Source organism: Canis lupus, chromosome 18 (assembly GCF_011100685.1).
Source record: "Canis lupus familiaris isolate Mischka breed German Shepherd chromosome 18, alternate assembly UU_Cfam_GSD_1.0, whole genome shotgun sequence".
NCBI lineage: Eukaryota > Metazoa > Chordata > Mammalia > Carnivora > Canidae > Canis > Canis lupus.
In genome coordinates, this window is record NC_049239.1 from 9,961,499 (window position 1) to 9,985,124 (window position 23,626).

The 23,626-nt window shown below is 36.4% G+C and overlaps 1 protein-coding gene and 1 long non-coding RNA gene across 3 annotated transcripts in view; one reads left to right on the forward strand and one right to left on the reverse strand.

Annotated features, from left to right (window-relative positions):
• Positions 1-23,223, forward strand: part of LOC119864162 — a 59,961-nt gene extending 36,738 nt beyond the window's left edge. Inside the window, exon 3 of the long non-coding RNA XR_005373118.1 lies at positions 22,917-23,223. This is a non-coding gene — a long non-coding RNA (uncharacterized LOC119864162). The remainder of the gene's footprint in view (positions 1-22,916) is intronic.
• The window catches only part of CDK13 (cyclin dependent kinase 13), a 121,515-nt gene that overhangs the window by 51,769 nt on the left and 46,120 nt on the right, over positions 1-23,626 (reverse strand). The window lies entirely within an intron of this gene.

A 23,626-nucleotide genomic window follows, 5' to 3' on the forward strand; every position in this document is an offset into this window, starting at 1 on the left:
GTATAGGATCAAAGAAATATAAACCCTGTTCTTTTAAATTAAAATCATCTGTGGTAGGAACATCTGGCTGGCTCAGTCAGTAGAGTGTGTGACTCTCAGGGTCATGAGTCCAAGCCCACATTGGTTGTTGAGCCTACTTTAAATAAATAAATAAATAAATAAATAAATAAATAAATAAATAAATAAATAAATAAATATTTCTTAAAAAAAAATCATCTATGGTAGTCAGTCACCAAGATGGCCCCCAATGCGTCTTATCTCTTAGTATCTATGCCCTCCCACAGTGATTCAAGGACAGTGTGTGTGATCAACACAATACTGCAGAAGTGATAATGTCACTGACTACCAAGACAAGGTCATATAGATACTGCAGGTTCCATTTTACTTTCTTGGATAATTTGCCCTGGAAGAAGCCAGTCATGGAGCTGTCAGGATATTCCAGCAACTCTGTTGAAAGGCCCATGTGCTGGGGTGTCTGGGTGTTCAGTGGGTTAGGCATCTGCTTTTGGTTCAGGTCATGATTCCAGGGATCAAGCCCTGCATTGGGCTCCCTTTTCACTGGAGAGTCTGCTTCTCCCTTTCCCTCTATTCCTCCCCCTTGTTCATGCTCTCTCTCTCTTTCAAAAAAATAAATAAAATCTTAAAAAAAAACAAAAACAAAAACAAAGGAAGGAAGGCCCATGTAAAGAACTGAGACCTCCCACCAATAATAGAACTACCTTTTGCCAGCCATGTGAGGGAAACCGATTCTCCAACTCTGGTCAGGCCTTCTAGTGACTATAGCCCTACTCAACATCTCACAGAAACTTTATTAAAGAACCTGAGTCAAAACTGCCCATCCAAGATGCTCCCAAATCCCTGCCCACAGAAACCATAAGAGTTAATAGCTTCTAGCATCATCTTTTAAGTGCAACTGCCAAAGAATTAGGTTATATCTGAATAAGCTTCTAGATCTAATTATCATTTGTAGGAAATATGTGCATTAGAAGAACAAGCTAAAAACACCAAAAGGAAGCATTTAGAGAAATCCAAAATGTGGCCTATTCTTCAGCAAATAAGTAGAATAAAATTTCTAAAAAGCAAGAGAGGATACTACAGATTCTAGGAGACCTAAGACAATAATTAACTACTTACAATATAGATCTTTTTTGCATTCAGATTCAAACAAAGCTCGTATAAAAAATATTTCTAAGATAACTCAGTAAATGTAAACATTGACTGTTAGATAATATTATAAAATTACTGTCTATTTTGTTAGGTATAAGGCCTCTTTCTTTAACATAACCATGATTTCATTATCTATTTATTATAAGCAGCTGATTAACCAAGATTTATGTTTATAATATGATGCTTGGGACTCACTTAAAAATAATCCAGCAAAATAAAAACAAGTAGGGAGAGATAAATGAAACAAGATTAGCAAAATATGGTAACAGATAAATGTAAGAAATGGTGACCCTAGGGTTCATCATCCCATTTAAAAAAATTCTAAGTATATTTAAATTTTTCAATAATACTAAATTTAAAAAACCTGAAACAAAAATGAATTAATAAAAATTTTCATAGGCTTTCAGAATATCTTGAATTAAGGGACATACTGCTCCTATTTTTTAAATTTGTTTTTTTTTTTTAAGATTTTAATTTATTTATTTGAGAGAGAGCAGGAGCAGAGGAGAGGAGCAGAGGGAGAAGCAAGCACCCATGCTGAGCAGGGAGCCCAAAGTGGGCCTTGATCCCAGGACTCTGGGATCATAATCTGAGCCGAAGGCAGAGGCTTAACCACTGAGCCACCCAGGTGCCCCAAATTTGGTTTTATTTTTATCAAGGTTATATATTCATATAGTTTTAGGCAATGTTTCAAAAATCAACATTTCCAATCATTTCAAAATGCTTCAGAAGTTTCAAACTATGTTATGAAATCAATTAATAGGTCACAACCTGTAATTTAAAATATATTTATTCAAAAAATAAAATACAATAAAATATATTTATTCATTTATTAAAAAGACTTTATTTTTAAGTGACCTCTATAACTAACATGAGGCCCAAACCTACAATCCCAAAATCACAAGCTGCATGCTCTACCAACTAAGGCTACCAGGTGTCCCACAATCTGCATTTTTAACAAGTTTTTTTCTATTGCACATTATTTTCCCTTACATTGTATTTAAACAGTAGTAAAATCATATGTAATAATATTTTTATAATACAGCATTGCCATATGTGAACTTTCATTTTAATAGGAACTTATATACATACATAAAGTTAGAAAAATGTCCAGAATCAAAATTCTAAGAATAGTTTATCTCTGTGTGAGCAAATGGGTGATTCTGGCTTTCCTCTTACACTGCCATTTTCTGACTTTTCTATGAGGAACACAAACAGCAATTTTTAAATATATTAACAATTATATCTAATATACAATTTGATAAGGAAAAAACAACCCAACTGAAAGAAATGACAATGCCACAAAGAATGCACATGAGAAATCAAAATGATAAACATATATAAGATGATCCATACCTCACTAGGAATTAGGAAAGTACTAAACAAAGAAACAATGGGATACCATTTTCACCTAACAGATTGACAATAACCTAACAGATTGACAATATCCAGTGATTTCCAAATAAAAGAAAACTCATACACTACTACAACTTTTTGACAAAATAACCTGATTACCAATTAATTAAAAATGCAAACGTCCATTGGCTTAAGTATCCCACATCTAGGAGTAAACCAAAGGAAATAATAACACCACTATGCAAGTATACATGTATATGGACATTTCTAGCAATATTGTTTATCATGGGGAAAAAGATGGGAAAAATTGAATGCCCATAAAGAAATGGTTGAATAGGGATCCCTGGGTGGCGCAGCGGTTTGGTGCCTGCCTTTGGCCTAGGGCGCGATCCTGGAGACCCGGGATCGAATCCCACGTCAGGCTCCCGGTGCATGGAGCCTGCTTCTCCCTCTGCCTGTGTCTCTGCCTCTCTCTCTCTCTGTAACTATCATAAATAAATAAAAATTAAAAAAAAAAAAAAAAAAAGAAAAAGAAATGGTTGAATAAATCTGTATATCCAAACTGTGGCACATTATGCAGCTACATGAAAAAATTTTATCACCTAGAGATAGGTTGTACTCTTTAATAAGAAAAGTAAAATGCAGAGTAAAAAAACTATTAGCACCAGGACTTCCTGATTCTGGTCTGACATGAAGGGAATTTGGAAGTCACTATACCTGCCATCGCAACAAGAAAATAGGAGAATAAACTGAAAATCAATAACTCTTCTTAGATCTACAGAGAACTGAGGTCACAGAGCAAACACTGCCCCTCAAATTAGTGAGTGAGACAGGTGGACACAGAGAGTCACAACTCACCAAAGCAGAAGCCCAGGAACAGAAATCTTCATAGGAACTTATTACCAGGGTAGGAAAGCCCAAACCATAATCGACAAATCGCTGAATGCTCTAGTGAACAAGTTTGACAGTTAATAACTCCAGGGGATCCAGCCTTAGATAGGCTTCCATACTTCTGCAAGTTTTGCCATCAGGAAACCTACCAGATTATCACAATGATGATCAGAGAAAAATCATACTGTGCTTCCGGCAAAGGGAGGGGAGAAACAGTCATGATGAAATACACCCAGAGCATTCTGTTCTTAACACAGCTTGCTCTCAAGAGAAATTTTATTGCCAGAGACTAGCCGACTGGGGTTCTGCAAGTCTTACCGATCTGGCAGAAAAAAAAAAAAATCTAACTCCAGAACATTCTAGCCTTTGACTCAAAGGAAGGAAATACTCAACTGCAGCATCCTTTAGTATTCCTGTCTTAAGGGGGGGAAAAGCAAGAAAATTGAAAAACACCTCTGAAGGACGCAGCCCAATGATATAGGCGCACTAAAAAACAGATCAAAACACAGGCGTATAAAATACTTTCCCTCTCCCACTGTAACTTACTTACTACCATATAATAAGGCTCCTGTATAATAACAAAGGAATACAACCGAAGAACTACACATCCCAGACATTTTAAGAAGTCATCTCCAGGGAACTCAAAAGACAATAGGGGGGATCTTAGCCTCTGACACAGCTTCTGCAAAGAGTAGGAACAGCCTAACCACTCAGGAGATAAACATAAAATCTAACACCAAAGCCAGTTCACCTTAGTTTCTTCTATCCAATACACTGTGTCTGGCTTTCAATGAAAAATGAGGGGGATCCCTGGGTGGCTCAGCAGTTTAGCACCTGCCTTTGGCCCAGGGCACGATCCTGGAGTCCCGGGATCGAGTCCCGCGTCGGGCTCCCGGCATTGAGCCTGCTCCTCCCTCTGCCTGTGTCTCTGCCTCTCTCTCTCTCTATGTCTATCATAAATAATAAATAAATAAATCTTTTTTTAAAAAAAAGAAAAATTACAAGGTATTCTATACCACAATCTGAAGAGAAAATGCAAGTATCATCAGAGTCAGATTCAGATACAGCAGAGAAATTGGAATTATCACACCAGGAATTTTAAGAACTATGATTAATATTCTAAGGGTTCTAACGGGAAAAGTAGACAACACGCAAGAACAGATAGATACTATGAGCAGAGAAATAGAAATTCTAAGAGAATCAACAGGAAATACTAGAAATCACGAACACTAACAAAAATAAAGAACGTTTTTGATGGGCTAATCAATACATGGGACATGGATGAGCAAAGAAATCAGTGAGCCTGAAGATGTCAGAAGAAACTTCTAAAATTGAAATGCAAATAAAAATAAAAAATGGAAAAAAGCCCAAAATACTCAAAAAACGTGAGACAACTACAAAAGGTGTTAACACATATGTAAAAAGAATACTAGAGGATCCCTGAGTGGCTCAGCAGTTTAGCACCTGCCTTCGGCCTGGGGCATAATCCTGGAGTCCCAAGTCTCTGCCTCTCTCTCACTTTCTCTGTCTCTCATGAATGAATAAATAAAATCTTTTTTTTTTTTAAACAGAATACTAAAAAATAGAAAAAAAAGAGAAAACAAAAAATATCTGAATAATAGCGGAAATTTTCCCAAATTCATAATAACTCCAAACCATATATCCATGAAACTCAAAAAATATCCAGGAAGATCTACTATGTATGTCAGGTTCAATCAGAAAAAAAAAAAAAAAAAAGAGAAAAATCTTGATAGAAGCCAAAGGGGAAAAAAACCCCACTGTACCTATAAAGCAGCAAAGCTAATAAAAATAGTATCAAGTTTCCTCTCAGTAAAGATACTGCTTAGAGAGAAATTATAGCACTGAATGCGTGGATTAGGAAAGAAGATCTAAAATCAGTAACCTAAACATGTACCTCTGGATAAAGGGCAGATTATTAAAAAAAAAAAAAAAAAAAAAAGACTATTTATTTATTCATGACAGAGAGAGAGAGGCAGAGACAAAGGCAGAGAGACAATCAGGCTCCATGCAGGAAGCCTGATGTGGGACTCCATCCCAGGACTCCAGGATCACGCCCTGAGCGAAAGGCAGATGAGATGCTCAACCGCTAAGCCACCCATGCATCCCAAAAGGGCACATTAAAGTCAAAATAAGCAGAAGAGAAGTAATAAAAATTAGAAGCTGATTCTTTGAAAGAGTCAAATAAATTAATAAAAACTCTAGCCAGGTTAATTATGGAAAAAAAAGAGAAAAGGTACAAATTACTAATGCCAGAAGTGAAAGAAGACATCACTATTTCCCTCAAAAACTTTTTAAAGATTTTATTTATTTATTCATGAGAGACAGAGAGGCAGAGACATAGGCAGAGGGAGAAGCAGGCTCCATGCAGGAAGCCCAATGTTGGACTCGATCCCAGGACTCAACTGCTGAGCCACCCACCCATCCCTCTCAAAAACATTGAAAGGATAGTAAAGGAAGAGATGAACAGCTGTATGCCCACAAATTTGGTTATGTAGATAAAATGGATCAATAGCTTGAAAGACACAATGTATCAAAAGTGACACAAGGAAAAATAATTTAAATAGGCCTATATCCTTTTTTTTTTAAGATTTTATTTTTAAGTAATCTCTACACCCAAAGAGGGGCTTGAACCCACAACCCTGATATCAAGAGTTCCATGCTCTAGGTGCCTGAATGGCTCATAAGCATCTACCTTCAGCTCAGGTCATGATCGAAGGGTCCTGGGATCAAGCTCCATACTAGGCTCCCTGCTCAGCAGGGAGTTTGCTGCTCCCTCTGGCCCTCACTGCCCCCACCCCTGCTCATGTTCTTTCTTGGTTGCTGTCTCTCTCAAATAAATAAAGTCTTAAAAACAAAACAAACAAAAGAACAAGCCAAGGATATCCCCTCTAACCACTTCTATTCATTGATGTACTGTAAGACCTAGCTAATGCAATGAGACAAGAAAAGGACATAAATGGTATACACTATTAGAAAGGAAAAAATAAAACGTCTTTGTTCACAAAGTACATGATTGTCTACAAAGAAAATCCCAAAGAGTCACACATACACACAAAAAAGTCCTGGAAGCAACTCTAACAAGGTTGCAAAATACAAAATTGATGTACAAAGTTAACTGCTTTTTTATACACCAGCAATGAACTGGAATTTGCAGTTAAAAACATTATATGATTCACGTTAGAAATAAAAATACTTAACTTATAAGTCATAATAAAGTATGTACATGATATACATGAGAAAAACTACAAACCACAATGAAAGCAGTAAAAATTAAATCAATGGAGATATTCCACGTACATGGAGAGAAGACACAATATTGTCAGGATGTCATTTCTTCCCAACCACAATACCTATGTATTTGTCACAATCTCAATTAAATTGTAGCAAGTTATTTTATGAATACTGAAAAACTGATTTATAGTTCACAGGGAGTGGCACACCTGATAAAGGACTGATATACAATGTGTACAAAAAGGTCCTTAAACTCAACAATAGGAAAACAAACAGCCCAATAAAAAATTGGCAAAAAGGACACGTGGGTGGCTCAGGTGGTTAAGTGTTCTGCCTATGGCTCAGATCATGATCCCAGGATCCTGGAGCCTGCTTCTCCCCACCCCTTTTCCTCTCCACTTCCCTCGTGCTCTCGCTTTCTCTCTCTCAAATAAATAATTTTTTTTTAATGAGCAAAAGATCTGAACAGGACTTAACCAAGGGGGGGAAAAAACCCACACACAGATGATAAGAATATGAAAAGATTCTCAACATCATTTCTCATTAAGGAATGGCAAACGGAAACAAAAATGGAATACCATACACACCTATTACAAAGGTAAAAATCCAAAACACTGACAACATCAAATGTTGATGAGGATATGGAACAACAGAACTCTCATTTATTACTAAAGGCAACACAAAATGATACACCTCACTTGGGAAGATAGTTTGAAAGTTTCTTGCAAAATGAAATATACTCTTCTTACTATATGATCCAGCAATCATGCTTCTTGATATTTAATCAAAGAAACTCAAAAAAACTAAAAACATATATCCAAACAGAAACCTGCATGTGAATATTTACGGCATTTTTATTCATAATTATCCAAAAACTTGGAAGCAACCAATACTTCCTGCAGGAGATGAATGGATAAATAAATAGGGTACATCCACACAATGGAATGTTAATTAGCACTAAAAAGAAACAAAGCATGAAACCATGAAAATCCACAGAGCAAACTTAAATGTATATTACTAAGTGAAAGAAGCCAATCTGAAAAGGCTACATACTGTATGTTTCCAATTATAATGCTGTTCTGGAAAAGGTAAAACTATGGAGACAGTAAAAAAAAAAAAATCTGTATTTGCCAGAGTTTCAAAAGGTGGATATATGAACACATGGACACTAGGGTAAATTTTTAGGATAGTGAAAGTGTTCTGTGCATGAGTCTGTCAGATTCTGTGTCTGTGGGGACTTTCTGGGCCTCTTTTTCTTTCTCTATGTCTCCAACAGTCTCTCTCACACTCCATCAATCTGTGGGGATTCTCTGCATCTCTTCTTCACTGTCTCTTTGACCTGTGCGTCTCCTTTTTCTCTCAATTTATATATTTAAATACATATTTCTATTTCCATTTTTAAGCACAAAGGTCTTAAAGAATATGTAACAGGATTGGGAAGTAGTAAAACAGGAAATTTTTTCTTTATACATATTTGTATTATTTCAATGATTAGAATAAAATCATTTATACTTTTATACTTATTACAGAACTTTATTTTGAAAAGAATATTAAAATAATTTCTAGCTAAAAGTCCTTAAAATACAAGATATTTTAAATTCAGTAAAAGCTAATCACAATTAGCTCTACACTCAGAGGCAATGAAAAGCAATAAGGAGAAGAAATAAATTGGGGGGATAAATTATATTACTTGTATTTCTGATCCCTTTCACTAAATAAGAGTTGAGTCATTCCTGTTCATTAAGTTGAATCCTTAAATGTCTGCCAGACCAAAAGATCTAGAACAACCCTCTTTAAGAAGTCAAATCAAGAATCTGAGGCTTAGATATCACAACTTGACCTAAATTATAATTGGTGGAAACCCTCCCATCAATCCAGAACATCCCTATGCTTCTAGAGCATTCTACCATAGGCTATTTTAAGATGGACCTCCCTAATCCACACCTACAAGACAAAAGGTACAAAAGGTACCTGAACAAAAAGGCAATTTATCAATCTTCTAAACATTCTTTGTTTTGGGTATACGGGGAAATACAGCTTTCAAAATTGTATGGCAGGAGTTGAGGTTCCCTTTCTCCACCTCTCAGTGCTAGGTCTGTACTCAGAACCCATTCTGTCACAAGGTGATTGTTGCAGCAATAGCTCCTTGCTCTCGGGCTTATACCTCACAGGTAAGAGGACCCCACTCCATGCATGAAATCTTAGGAATAAGTCTCAATCTCATGGACAGCAAAATCTTGCTGTAACTGGCCAGAGACACGCCCCTAAGGAACTGGAAGTAGAGTCAGCTCTACAGCTACATCAACTGAGAATAGGTAAAAGGTAGAGCCTCAGAAACAAAAAACCTATGGCTGTTATAGGAGGTAAAGTATGTAGGAAGCAGGTACATTGGTGGTAGGAGACACCAAGACGTAGCAACTCCAAAGTAGAGTCAACAACGTTGTTCATTCAAGGCATTGTCACAAGTGCCTATGGAGCACTTGAAATGTGGCTAGACTCAAGGGGACAAGATGCACCGTGGATTTTAAAGACTTACTACCAAAACATGCAAGATATTTTAATAATTTTTAAATATTCATTACATGTTAAATGATAGTATTTGGGGTATTTTATTTTTATTTATTTATTCTGTTTTTAACAGAGAGTATGTGCAGGGTGGGAGAGAAGCAGAGGGAGAAGTAGAGAAATATTTTTTTTTAAAGATTTATTTAATTGAGAGAGAGTTTGTACAAGGAGGGAAAGATGTGGGGCGGGGGGGTGGTGGTGGAGAGGAAGAGAGAAAAAGAGTGAGAGAGAGAGAGAGAGAGAGAGAGAGAGAGAAGCAGACTTGTTTCTGAGGGCAAAGTCCAACAGGGTGCTTAATTCTAGGTAACCTGGGCTGAAATCCAGAGCTTGGGCAGCCTGGGTGGCTCAGTGGTTTAGCGCTTGGGCAGCCTGGGTGGCTCAGTGGTTTAGCGCTGCCTTCAGCCCAGGGCCTGATCCTGGAGACCAGGGATCAAGTCCCACATCAGGCTCCCTGCATAGAGCCTGCTTCTCTCTCTCTCTCTCTCATGAATAAATAAATAAAATCTTATTAAAAAAAAAAAAAAAGAGCCCATGCTTAACCTAACTGAGCCACAAAGACATCCTTGCATCTGCGAGTATTTTAGATAAAGTATTATTTAAAATAATTGGTGGGGAGATGCCTGGGCGCTCAGCAGATGAACTTCTGCCTTTGGTTCAGGGTGTGATCCCAGGGTATGGGATCAAGTACCCCACTGGGCTCCTTGCAGGGAGCCTGCTTCTCCCTCTGCCTATGTCTCTGCCTCTGTCTCCTGTGTATCTCATGAATAAACAAAATCTTAAAAAAAGAAAAAAAAAAAAGAAAATTGGTTATCTTAGGGTTCTGAGATCAAGACCCTCTGTACTAGGCAGGGAGCCTGCTAAAGATTCTCTTCCTCTCCCTCTGTCCCTCCCCTATCCCTGAACATATGTACTTCCTCTCTAAAATTCAACAACAACACATCTAGCATAACTATAAAAGTTTTAAATTTCTTACAGTAAGATTATTCCTAATAGGGAAAACTATTCAAGAAAAGAATGTGAAAGACCAATCTACTTTCAATTAGCCATTCTAGAAATCATCTGTATTAACCAAGATCCTACCTTTTCAAGGCTTATAAATCAGTAATGATTAGAAGCAAACACAAGGAATAAAAATGGTGAATTTGAACTAAAAACTACAAGTTTCCATTTGTAAACCTTAATTTATTTTTCAGATTACATATTTCATGTAAGCTCTTTGTATGACATCATTGTAGAATTTTACCTTTCTGAGACATTTTTCAATTAAACAGTCAACAGAAATTCATTGTTTAGAAGTACAAAGATGAGTAACAGCTGCTGACATCAAGAGCCTAATAAAGTAGCACCACGGACATTAATAAAATAACAGTATAATGCTTTAACTGACAGACCTAAAATGCAGTTGGTATCCTGATTAAAGAATCAAGAAGAAACATTTTAAACTGAGCTTAAAATCAAGGCTAGGCTGATAAGGGCAGGCTGATAAGGGCCAAAAGGTAACACTCAGTTTGAGAAACACTTGTGAAATATCAATATGGAGATACCTAGCAAAGAGCCTGTAAGTATCTGGAGCTCAGGTGTAGAAATATTTTTACAAGGTAATGGCACAGAATCACTGATGATAATAACCAATGAGAGTATCTGGGAATAAGAGAGAAGACCACCAAGGACATAACCCCAAGGAACACCAACATTTAAGCATAAGGCACAGAAAGGGCCAACAATTAATAATGGCTATGAAGCCACAGAGAAGAAGAAAGCCAATCTGACTAGAATTTTTCAAGACAAGCCACGAAGACATTCAAGAAGCAAGTCAACATAATGTTGCCCACATAAAGAAAAGAACTGAAAAATTCCCACTGATTTGGCAAGAGATCATTAGTGACCTTATCTTAATAAAGTGGTAGGAAAATTCAGACCCAATTCATGAATGAAAAAGAAAGAAGTACAGACAGCAACTGCTGATTACTCTTTCCAAAAGTCTGGCAACAAAGGAAAGGAACAAGACAGACTAATGGAGTCACAAGTAGACTCAAATCAGAGAACGATTTTTTGTTTTGTTCCAGATAGAAGAGATGTGAGTAGGTTTAGTGCTGAAAATAAGGAGCCAGAAAAGAGGGAAAATGTTAAAATATAGAAGAGATAACACACAACTGAGATCCTAGGAACGCGAAGAAAATGGCTTCAATCAGGAAGAAGAAACACTACTTCCTGCGAGACAAAAGAGTGAAATGGGTACAGAGTAAGGTGAGTGCATAGAAAGTTAGAAGTTGTGGCAGTGAAGTCTCACCCTGTAAATATAAATTTCTCTAAAGAGAATGAAGCAGTGTCTTCTCTTAAGAAACAGGGCTCTTTGCTGTGTAGAATTAAACAAGGAGCTAAGGACCATCTAGCAGCCCTGAAGTCCCAGTAACAGACCATAAATCTAGAGAGAAAAAAAACTCTTCACAGTTGTGTGACAGGTGCAAAAGGTAGGTATTTCCTGACAAAAGTAATTAACTGACTCCAAATATCTTGACTTTATGAAAATGTATAGTCAAAAACAAAGAGTAAGTTGTACGACAACTGTTTTCTCAAATTCAACTCAGATATAATCAAGAAAGGAAAGTTATTGGACATCATTTAACAATTCTGATTGTAAAACTAAGAACTACAAAACATGCATTGTTCTTTTCTTAAAACAAGTAAAAGAATCACAGACAGAATTTGTAATATATAAATTTTCAAGGCATTTATATAAAATTCAAGAACATTTCTGCCCAAAATCTGCAAAGAAAGAAAAAGAAAGCAAAAACATTTCTTGTGCCAGAAAACATTTTCTAGTTTTATTATTTTTTTAAAGATTTTTTAAAAATTTATTTATGAGAGACAAAGAGAGAGAGAGAGAGAGAGAGGCAGAGACACACGCAGAGGGAGAAGCAGGCTCCATGCAGGGAGCTCAACGCAGGACTCAATCCCAGGTCTCCAGGACCAGGCCCCAGGCCAAAGGCAGCGCGAAACCACCGAGCCACCCGGGCTGCCCACATTTCTAGCTTTAAAAGGAGGAAGGGATTGATCTAACATCAGCAACCCAAGCTATATAGTATCACCGGGAGTGGATGGGGGGCATTCCTGTACTCTCCTTTGATTCTATTTTCTGTTCAAGTTGGAGCAAAGAGAAGCAATTTCTTCATTTCCCTATTCCCTTAAATTCTCCCCAGCCTAACCCCAAACCTCAGCTCTTACGACAGAATATCCGAGACAGCAGACTCTTACTTAACTAGAATGTAAGCACCATAAGGTAGGAACCCCATCTATCTAATTTACTGCCTTTTCCCAGCACCGAGAATATGACAGGTACTCCCCAAATATTTAAGTAATTTCTTTTACAAGTATCCAATCTTATTTCCGCATTTTTTGTTTACCCAAAAGTCACTTTGTAACTTACATTTCCCACAGGCCAAAGAGACAGAAAAATGTTTCTGGGGGCAGGGGTTGGGGTGTGGGTATTAGCAGAGAAGAAAGAAACCTGTCCTCCTTCCTCTTTCTCATTGGTATTAGTGGTAGAAAACCACAAAACAGATATATACGCATTATACATTATACATTATACGAAGCTGTGGCTGAGAGTAGCAGTCAGTAACAATAAAAAGAGAAATAGATCAATTTCGAATGACAGGGGAGAGAGAAGTTTGAGAACTATGCCAACCTGAAACCAAATACCTCAAATCCAGAGATGCTTCTATAAAAAAAAAAAAAAAAAAAAAAGGCCCAAAGCTTCAAACTCTGAAAACCTGAGAGCTCCTGGCTGGTCATCGGAGGTTCTCCATTCCTCATTCCAGGCCCCAAAGCCACCACCAGTGACAGCAAGCTGGATTAGGAAATGTGCTCCCACCATATGAAAGGTGACAGAAGCAGAAAGCGGAGAGATCCATTTAATGCCACCACAACTGGGAATGGGAGGAAACAGGTGTGTGCCTGGCCTCAGTATTTTTATTTCTAATGCATTTTCCCACAAATACACTGTGGCACATCAAAGTTAGATTTTCCCACATCTTAGTAAAATCAAGCAAACTGAAAATGACTATCTGGTTGAAAAGGGATCTTTCTAGTCACTATTTTTCATATATCAAGTATTGTGTGTATGAGAGAGTGGTTCTGACTTTTCTTGTATCTCATTTCATTCTCTGTTCTTCACAGATTTTTTTTATGAGGATTAAATGAGTTCATATTTGCAAATGGTTTAGGATAGTGACTGGCCTACAGTGAGCATTCTTTAACACTACTTCATCTTTCAGATTTGTTAATTTTTTTGATCTACCTCAAAGAGAATTGTTTAGAGTTCACATAGTCAAAATTATAATTTCTGAAGACTAAAACATTAACTTCTCTTTGGGAATTTCAAATTAATTTAGTTTATAATTTTATAACTTAGAACATCTCACTCTGTTTAAAGTAATCTTATTCCTAAAGTTGCCTTGCTTTTTAAAAACATTACCTACAACCTGTTTTACCCACAGCTGTATTGTCACCACCTTAGAAGTAAACATCTGTTATGTTTAAGTAGCTTTAATGTACCTTCATCATGAGTGCTCCATTAAACTGCCATCACTTAATGCAGCTTCTGTTGTAAGAATTGGATGGACAGTGACCAGTCTGTGCAACCTCAATTATATTCTGGGACAAATAGAATCACATAAGATTTTAGGGATAGCATGCCAGTCCAGCCTTTCTTATGCAACTAAATATGCTGGGGGAATAGAACAGCCTTAAAATCAAGAGTAAAAGTGTGCAGACGAATCAATGAAGGGAATCCAGGTTGGCAAAGTGGCTGCTGCAGAAATAACCGAAGGTGATAAAAGAATCTGAACTTGTATAATTTAAAAGTTTATTGGTTATATTAAATCTAAAACATGATGTAAAATTCCAATTCAGTTTCAGAAAACTCATTTAAACCCAGAAACAAATAGCAAAAAAGCTGTCGAGAAATGCAAAATTCATTCAATTCTTGTTACTCCAAATATCTGTAACAATGGACAAATCTTACGTTCATGTAACATTTGTTAGAAAATCCCATTAGACACAAAAATGGCCCCAAATCCCCAAATTAAAAGTCTGGTAGCTGAAAACCCAAGACTGAAATGAACACAAACCCTAATGAACAAGCCCAGCGATAGGTGCGCATCAGTTAGGAAAGAATTACTCCATTCACTAAAATAAAACACTGAAGTCAGAACATTAAAAGAAGTTATCAATGCAACTTTCCACATCCTAATTTAAAAATAGTCAATAATTCCATTAACTTTATATGACTCAACATTTTGGCTGCCAATTCCCACCTGTCCTAGAGACACAGGCTAACTTGAAGAGAAAAAAGTTGGAGTAACTTTTACTTGCATGGCAAAGTAGGTATTTCTCAATCTCCATCTGTAATACTGTAGTGTCTTCAGGTTTCATGTAAAGCCAAGAATCAGCCTCTGTCCAACTCAGCTATCTCCCTCCCTCCTAACAGAGTCCCGTACCAAAAATAATACTTCTCTTAGTTTCTTTTTGTTTTAATCATATTCTAATTCCAGTACATTCTTAGTAACCCTCCTGGCTGGTGACTGGTTCACAGATGGGCAAGCACAGCAGATTTGGGTCTACTGAGGCACTGAGGAGGGCCCCTAAGAGAGAAGCTTTCCTTGACTTTAGAAAGCCATGTGAAGGACAGCTCTCACTTCACCAGATACAAAGAATTGCCTCTGCCAGCATCCTACAGTGAAAATGAAACAGACACTACAATGGCATAACTTGAGCCTTTGATGACATCCTCAAGCCATGGAATCCACCAACCCTAAAGCCTGCCCTATCTCTGGACCACTTATTATGCAAGCTAACACAGTCCCATATGATTTAAACTATTTCTACTAAATTTTCTATCATCCTGCTGAAATCACTTTGATACAGTGTGATGGCTAATTTGATGTGTTACCTTGACTCGGCTATAGTGCCCAGCTGCTTGGTCAACACCAATCTAGATGTTGTGTGAAGGTATTTTTAGAAGTGATTAACACTCAAGTCACTGGACTCTGAGGACAGATTACCTTCAATAATATGGGCAGGTTTTATCGAATCAGCTGAAGGCCTCAAGAGAAAAGACTGAGGTCCTTTAAAGAAGAAATTCTGCCTCCAGAATGCCTTTGAACTCAAGACTGCATGCAATACACACTCCTGCGAGAATTTCCAGCTTACCAGCTGCTCTTACAAATTTCAGACTTGCCAGTCTCAATAATTGTTACAACCCAATTCCTTAAAATAAGTCTCTCCACATATGCATATATTCTATTGCTTTATTTCTGAAGTAATAGATTCAATAGTTTTCCTTGGGCTTTACTACATTTTAACAGAACAAAAATTTTTTGCAGCTTCAATGTGTTTAACAATAATAAACTAGAAAGGTACATTTAAGTAGTTTTCACATAGATGTATACCTGTGCAACTATGGCAACAATTAAGATAATGAACATACCCATCACCCTCAAAAGGTCTCCTTGTGCTCCTAGAGTATACTTTAAATACAAAAAATGGATTAAATGTTATATATTCCTTTGTAAACTTTTTCCAATTCATAATATATAGAATGAACAATCTTCCTTAACATTGAACTTTGACACAATTTTAATGGTTACACAGTACTCCACGGTCATAATATGCCATTGTTCTGTTCAATAATCCTCTGTTGTTAGATATTTAAATTATTTCTAGCGTTTCTCTATTATAAGGAATACTATGAAGAAAAAAATCTGTTGTATTTATGTAAAATCATGATTACTTCCTTCTAAGTTCCTAAAAATAGAATTGCCAAGTTAAAGGACACAATACATTTTAAGAAATAATTACTTAATATCAACATTAAATACTTATACATTTAATATGTGCCAGATATGGTGCCTATGAAAGTCATACCAATTTTCACTCTCAAGCATTTTTATGAATATGCCTATGATTTCATACATTGACCAGTTTTTAATTCTTGCCCTTCCTCAAATAAACTTCAACATAATTCCAGCCAAATCTCCACTGTTAAGTTTTCACACTTCATAAACATCTAAATGCATAAAAATAAGCATAGGGGAGGAGACTTTTATCTAACAGAAATTAAAATGTAATATAAGGCTGGAATAATTAAAATAATGTATGGTAGTGGGACATGCAAAAGGATCTATAAAACAGGAGAGGCCAGAACATGTACAAACTTTATATAGGATAGATATGACAATTATCTACAATAGTCAAATTATGGAAACAGCTCAAGTGTCACTGACGGATGAACTGATAAAGATGTGATTTGTGTATATATATATATAATAGAATATTACTTGGCCATAAAAAGGAATGGAATCTTGCCATTTGCAACAATATGGATGGAGCTAGAGTATGTTAAGTGAAGTAAGTCAGAGAAAGATAAATACCATACGATTTCATTCATATGTGGAATTTAAGAAACAAAACAAAACAAAGGAGAAAAAGAGAGAGAGAGAGGCAAACCAAAAACAGTCTCTTTACTGAGAACTGAGAAGGTTACCAGAGGGGAGGTGAGTAGGGGGATAGGGGAAACAGGTCATGGGGATTGAGGAGCATACTTGTTATGATGAGCACTGGGTGGTGTAAAGAAGTGTTGAATCATTGTGTTATACACCCAAAATTAATATTACACTGTACATTAACTGAAATTTAAATAAAAACTTTAAAAAATTAATCCATTAAAAAACAAAAAACATTCTTTTAATTTTCCATGAGGTTGGGACAAATCACCTTCCCTCAAAAAAATTCCCCGGGATCCCTGAGTGGCTCAGCGGTTAGCGCCTGCCTTTGGCCCAGGGCACGATCCTGGAGACCCGGGATCGAATCCCACGTCGGGCTCCCGGTGCGTGGAGCCTGCTTCTCCCCCTGCCTATGTCTCTGCCTCTCTCTCTCTCTCTCTCTGTGTGACTATCATTAAAAAAAAAAAAAAAAAAAAAAATTTCCCCAAACTGACAGATATGACCACATATATTTTTCAGGAGGACAACACAGAAAAAGAAAATTAATGGCAAACAATGAAAAATTATCTAGGATATGTGAAACACCTAAAATATTTAAGCAAACATCAAAGAAACAGGCAATTCACAGAAGAAATGGCAAAAACATGAAAAATCTTGAACCTTTTGGTTTTTTTGCTGTAATGGCCACTTCCACCCCTCACCACCCCCACTGCAAAATTCAAGTGCAGAATTCTTTCTCTTTGTTAATGACCATGGTATTCTCGATGTCAGATCACCACTTCTTTACTTCCCCCTCTACTCTCCGTTTCAAACTGTTACCATGACCTCTGTAATTGGCATCGGTCTTACATGCCTGTTGCTGAGTTTCATTCTTAGGACTTCCTTTTCTAGACCTGGGTTTGATCCAACCAATGAGCTCATTTTTTACCTTCTGGAAACTAATCAATCACAGTTAGTCACATACAACAAGTTTTTTACTCTTCCTGACAACTTTTACTATTAATAATTAGAGACTACTTCTAAGCTTTCAGAAAAAAAGTTTCTTTTTTTAAATTTCTGGGTCTGCTTTCCACATAATAAAATTTCCCTGGAGGACTAAAATACTTATTTCTCCCAAATCTCTATCTTCTCTACTCAATTATAAACAAGTACTGTATTACTGATCTATTTCTGTCCTCACAACAACAGACTACCCAACTACAATAAATGCAAACTTGATTGTGCTTACGTTTGCAAATTCTAAGTGCTTCAAATGAATTACTTCATATAATGCAATAAACCTACGAATTAGGCATTATTACTCCATTTCCCAGATGAGGAAATCAAAAACTACATAATGATGGAAGAAGCATAAAGTATACTCTTACACATTACACATATTTCTTATTACTATTACCTTATAACATCTGCCCCAAAAGAACATACCCCCTTTTCAGGAAATACTGACAAGAGACAGGCACTCCCCCCTTTCTATTCCCAACTAATCCTTCCCAGCTTTACCACAGATTTCTTTTCCCTTAAACTCTACAATCCTACCATAAATCGTCTCCTGATGGGCACCTACACGTTCTGATTTCTCTATGTTCTTTTAAGCTCTAAATTTCAGGAGTGCTTGACTGGGTCAGTCAGTAGAGTTTGAGACTCTTGATCTTGGGGTCATGAATTCAAGTCCCACCTTGGACGTAGAGCTTACTTAATTAAAAATAAATAAATAAACTGGAAAGTTCAACCCAAGATGCTAACTCTATATTTCCTTGTGATCCAGAAAAGAGAGTCATTCTTAATTAAGATCTTACATTTCTTCCTTTAAAAGCATTATATCCTATATTTCATTAAATGTAAATAAAATCCCTCCTGTATCTGATTATGCAAAATCACATTATGAAAGGTTCATTTGGTTATACTGGAACAGACTACAATCTGTTTTATAAATATTTTTCTCATCAGTTCAACTCAAACATTTACTGAGCACTAACATAAGAAACGTGAGAGCAAAGAAACCAGATGCCTGGATAGTTTTTATATAAATTACTCAGAAGATGAAAATTCTTGCTATGTTACAAATATATTCAAATTCAATTAAAAACACAACCTAAAAATGCACTAACAAAGAAAAATGGGCACAGGACACAAATACGTAATATGTGGATAAAGAAATATAAATAGCCTCTAAGCACAGTAAACTGTCTAATCTCTATCATAATAAAAAAATAAGTATTAAAAAAGACAAGGTACCATCTTTTTAACCTATCCAAATTGTCAAAGATCGAACAAAATCATTATAAACACTGGTCAAAATTCATAAGTTCTGTGCTATTTTTTCTAAAAAAAAAAAGTAAAAACTATTTTGTGCCTTGGCATTGTATTTAAGGTCAAGCACCATTTTTAGTCTTAACCTACCTTTCCAGCCTTATCTTCTATACCAACCCATCCTCTCCACTACACTTATCCCTCTCAATTTACACAGTATTTTCAACAAAACAAAGAATTTTGGGGAGCTCTTTGGGCTTTTGTCTTAAAAAACAGCTTTACTGAGATCTAATTCACATACCACACATTCACCCATTTCAAGTATACAATTCAACTGGTTTTAATGTATTCACAGAGTTGCACAACCATCAGCACAAAGAATCACTCAAAAAGAACCCTCATACCCATGAGCAGTCACTCCCCCTTTTCAATCCCTACCCAAGTCTTTGGCAACCATCACTCTATTTTCTGTCTTACGGATTTGTCTACTCTGGACATTTTATATAAAAGGAATAATATGATAGTCTTTTTTCAACTAGCTTCTTACATTTAGCATATTGTTTTTAAGGTTCATTCATAACACATATCAGTACTTCATTTCTTTTAATCCTTAAAAATGTGGTAAAATACATATAATATAAATTAACCATCATAACACTTTTTAAGTGTACTGTTCAGTGGCATCAAGTTCATTCATACTGTTGTGCAATCAATCATCACCATCCATTTCCAGAATTTACATCTTGCAGAACTGAAATTCTGCACCTATTGACAGTAACTGCCCATTCGGCACCCTACCTCTACTCCCTGGCAACCACCATTCTATTTTGTGCATATAAATTTGACTACCTTGGGGACTTTCCATCCGTAAAGTCACTCCATTTGTGCCTGGCTTATTTTACTCAGCATAATGTCCTCAAGGTCCATCCAGGTTGTAGCTGGGTCAGAATTTCCTTCCCTTGTAAGACTGAATATTTTATATATATATATACACACACCACATTTTGCTTATCCATCCATCCATCCATGGACATCTGGGTTGCTTCCACCTTTTGGGCAACTTGAATAATGCTGTGACCATAAGGCACAAATATCTCTTCAAGATGCTGTTTTCAGTTCTTCTGAGAATATAAGCAGAAGCAGAACTGCTGCTCTGATCATATGGCAATTCTACTTCTAACTTTTTGAGGAATCATCATATCATTTTCCACAGTAGTTTTACCATTATACATTCCCACTGGCAAAGAACCAGGGCTCCAATCTCTCCCCATCTTTGGCATCACTTGTTATTTTCTGTTGTTTTTATTTTTGTTCTTTTGATAAAGCCATTTAATGGATATGAAATGGTAACTCATTGTCGTGTTAATTTGCATTTCCCTAATGGTGCTGGAATGTCTTTCCATATGCTTAATATCCATTCACATCTTTTGCCCTTTTATTTTCGTTAAGTTGTAAGAGTTCTTAGACTGCCTCGGTGCCCATTGAAAGATGAATGGATAAAGAGGATGTGGTCTATGTATACAATGGAATATGACTCAGCCATTAGAAACGACAAATACCCACCATTTGCTTCAACTTGGGTGGAACTGGAGGGTATTATGCTGAGTGAAGTCAGTCAATCGGAGAAAGACAAACATTATATGGTCTCATTCATTTGGGGAATATAAAAAATAGTGAAAGAGAATAAAGGGGAAAGGAGAGAAAATGAGTGGGAAATATCAGTGAGGGTGACGGAACATGAGACACCTAACTATGGGAAACGAACAAGGGGTAGCGGAAGGGGAGATGGGCGGGCGGATGGGGTGACTGGGTGAAGGGCACTGAGGGGAGCACTTGACAGGATGAGAACTGGGTGATATGCTGTATGTTGGCAAATTGAACTCCAATAAAAATTTAAAAAAATAAATAAAATGTAAACTATGTATCAGAAACTTTGATAAATGCTCTACATAAATTACCTCATTTAAATCCAAAAAAAAAGAGTTCTTAGACTGAATGTGAAACTTTATCAGTTATGTGATCAACAGATATTTTCTCCTGCATCATCAGCTGCTTTTTTACTCTTGATTATGTCCTTTGATGCATAAAAAATTTTAATTTGGGGGGCACCTGGCTGGCTCAGTCGGCAGTAGAGCATGTGACTCTTGATCTCAGGGTCATGAGCTTGAGCCCCACATTACATTTGGGGTAGAATTTACTTAAAAAAAATTTTTTTCATTTTGATGCAGTCGAATTTATTTATTTATTTATTTATTTATTTATTTAATTTAGTTTGGGTTTGTTGCTTGTGCTTTTAATGTCATAACCAAGAAATGACCGCCAAACCCAATGTAGTGAAGCTCCCCCCCACCATGTTTTCTTATATGAGTATTCTAGTTTTAGCTCATACATTTAGGTCCTTTTTTTTTTTTTTAAGATTTTATTTATTTATTCATGAAAGACACACAGAGAGAGGCAGAGACACAGGCAGAGAGAGAAGCAGGCTCCATGCGTGGAGCCCAGTGCGGGAATCGATCCCGGGACTCCAGGATCACGCCCTGGGCCAAAGGCAGATGCTCCCACTGCTGAGCCATCCAGGCATCCCATATATTTAAGTCTTTGATCCATTTTGGGGTTCAGTGTGTTTTTTTTTATAATATGGTGTTAGTGGATCCCTGGGTGGCTCAGTGGTTTAGCACCTGCCTTTGGCCCAGGGTGTGGTCATGGAGTCCCAGGATTGAGTCTCACATTGGGCTCCCTGCATGGAGCCTGCTTCTCCCTCTGCCTGTGTCTCTGCCTCTCTGTCTCTCTCATGAATAAATAAATAAATAATCTTTATAATATGGTGTTAGGTAAGAGCACAACTTCAATGTTTCATATATGGATATCCAGTTTTCCCAATGCCATTTGTTGAAAACTGCCTTTCCTCATTTAAGCACCCTTGTCAAAAATCATTTGACCATATATGCCAGGGTTTATATCTGAGCTCTCAATTCTGTTCCACTGTTGTATACACATCTGTCTTTATACCTGTACTGCAGTCTGATTACTGTAGCTTTGTAGTAAGTTTTAAAATCACCAAGTGTGAAACCTCCAACTTTGTTTTTTCAAGAGTCCTTTGGTTATTTGGGAGATCCTTTGAAATTCCCTGAGTTTCAAGGTGAATCTTTCCATTTCTGCAACAACCATTGTTGGGATTTTCATTAGAATTGCATTAAATCTTTACATTACTCTGGGTAGTACTGATATCTTAACAACATTAAGTCTTCTAATTCAGGAATACAGAGGTCTTTAATTTATGGTGTCTTTAACTTCAAGCAATGTTCTGTAGTTTTCAATGTATGAAAGTCTTTCATCTCCTTAATTTATTCCTAAGTATTTTATTTTTTGATGCTATTGTAAATGAAATTGTTTTCTTCATGTCCTTTTCAGAATTTTTGCTGTTAGAATACAGAAACTCATGTTTTTTTCCACATTGATTTTGTACCCTGCTATTTGCTGAATTCACTTATTAATTCTAACATTTGGTTTGCTAGAATCTTTAGGGCTTTCTACATATAAGATCATATTGTCTATGAACAAAGGTAATTTTATTTCTTCTTTTCCAATTTTGATGTCTTTATTATTCTTGTTTAATTGCTCTGATTAGGACTATGCCAAATAGAACTGACAAAGTGAGTATCCTTGTTTTTTCCCTGGTTTAGAAGAAAAGCTTTCCATCTTTCACCAGTGAGTATATTAACTGTGGACTTGTCATATATGGGCCTTTAATATGTTGACATAGTTTCTATCACTGGTTTGTTGAGTGTCATTATCATGAAAGAGTGCTGAACCCTGTCAAGTGCTTTTTCTATATTTACTGAGATCACAATGTGAATTTTTTCCTTCATTTGTTAATGCAGTGTATTACACGGACTGATTTTCATATGCTGAACTATCTTTGCATTCCAGGTACAAATCTCATTTGGTCATAGTGTATAATCCTCCTCGTATGCTGCTGAATCAAGTTTGCTGGTGTTTTCTGAGGCTTTCTGCATAAATATTCATCAGAAATATTGATATGAAAAAAAAAATATTGATATGTTTTTCTTGAAGTGTCTTGGCCTGGGTTTGGTATCAGGGTAATGCTGGCCTTACAGAACGAGTTTGAAAGTATTTCTTGATGAACATGAAGAAAAAAGAAAAACATGAATACGTTTTTTAGAAAAGTCTGGAGAGGCCTAGGGTTAACTCTTCTTTTAATGACCGCAAAATTCACCTGTGAAAGCATCTGGTCATGGGCTTCTTAGTTGTGACTGCTGAAAAGTTTATGTTACAGATTCATTCCCTTACCAGTTATAGATCTGTTCAGATTTTCTATTTCTTCATTATTCTTGGTAGATTTTAAATTTCTATGAATTTTGCCATTTTATCCATGTTACCAAATTTGTTGGTGTAAATTCTTCATTCCCTTTTATGGCATAATAATATTGCACTGTATGGATATATCAAATTTTCTTTATTCATCAAACTGATAGACATTTGAACTGTTTGCATTTTGTAGCTATTATGAATTATTCCACAATGAACATTAGTATATAAGTTTCTGTGTGAACATGTTTTTATTTCTCTTGGATATATCCCTAAAAGTTCTAGGTCTCATGACAGCTCTATGTTTACTA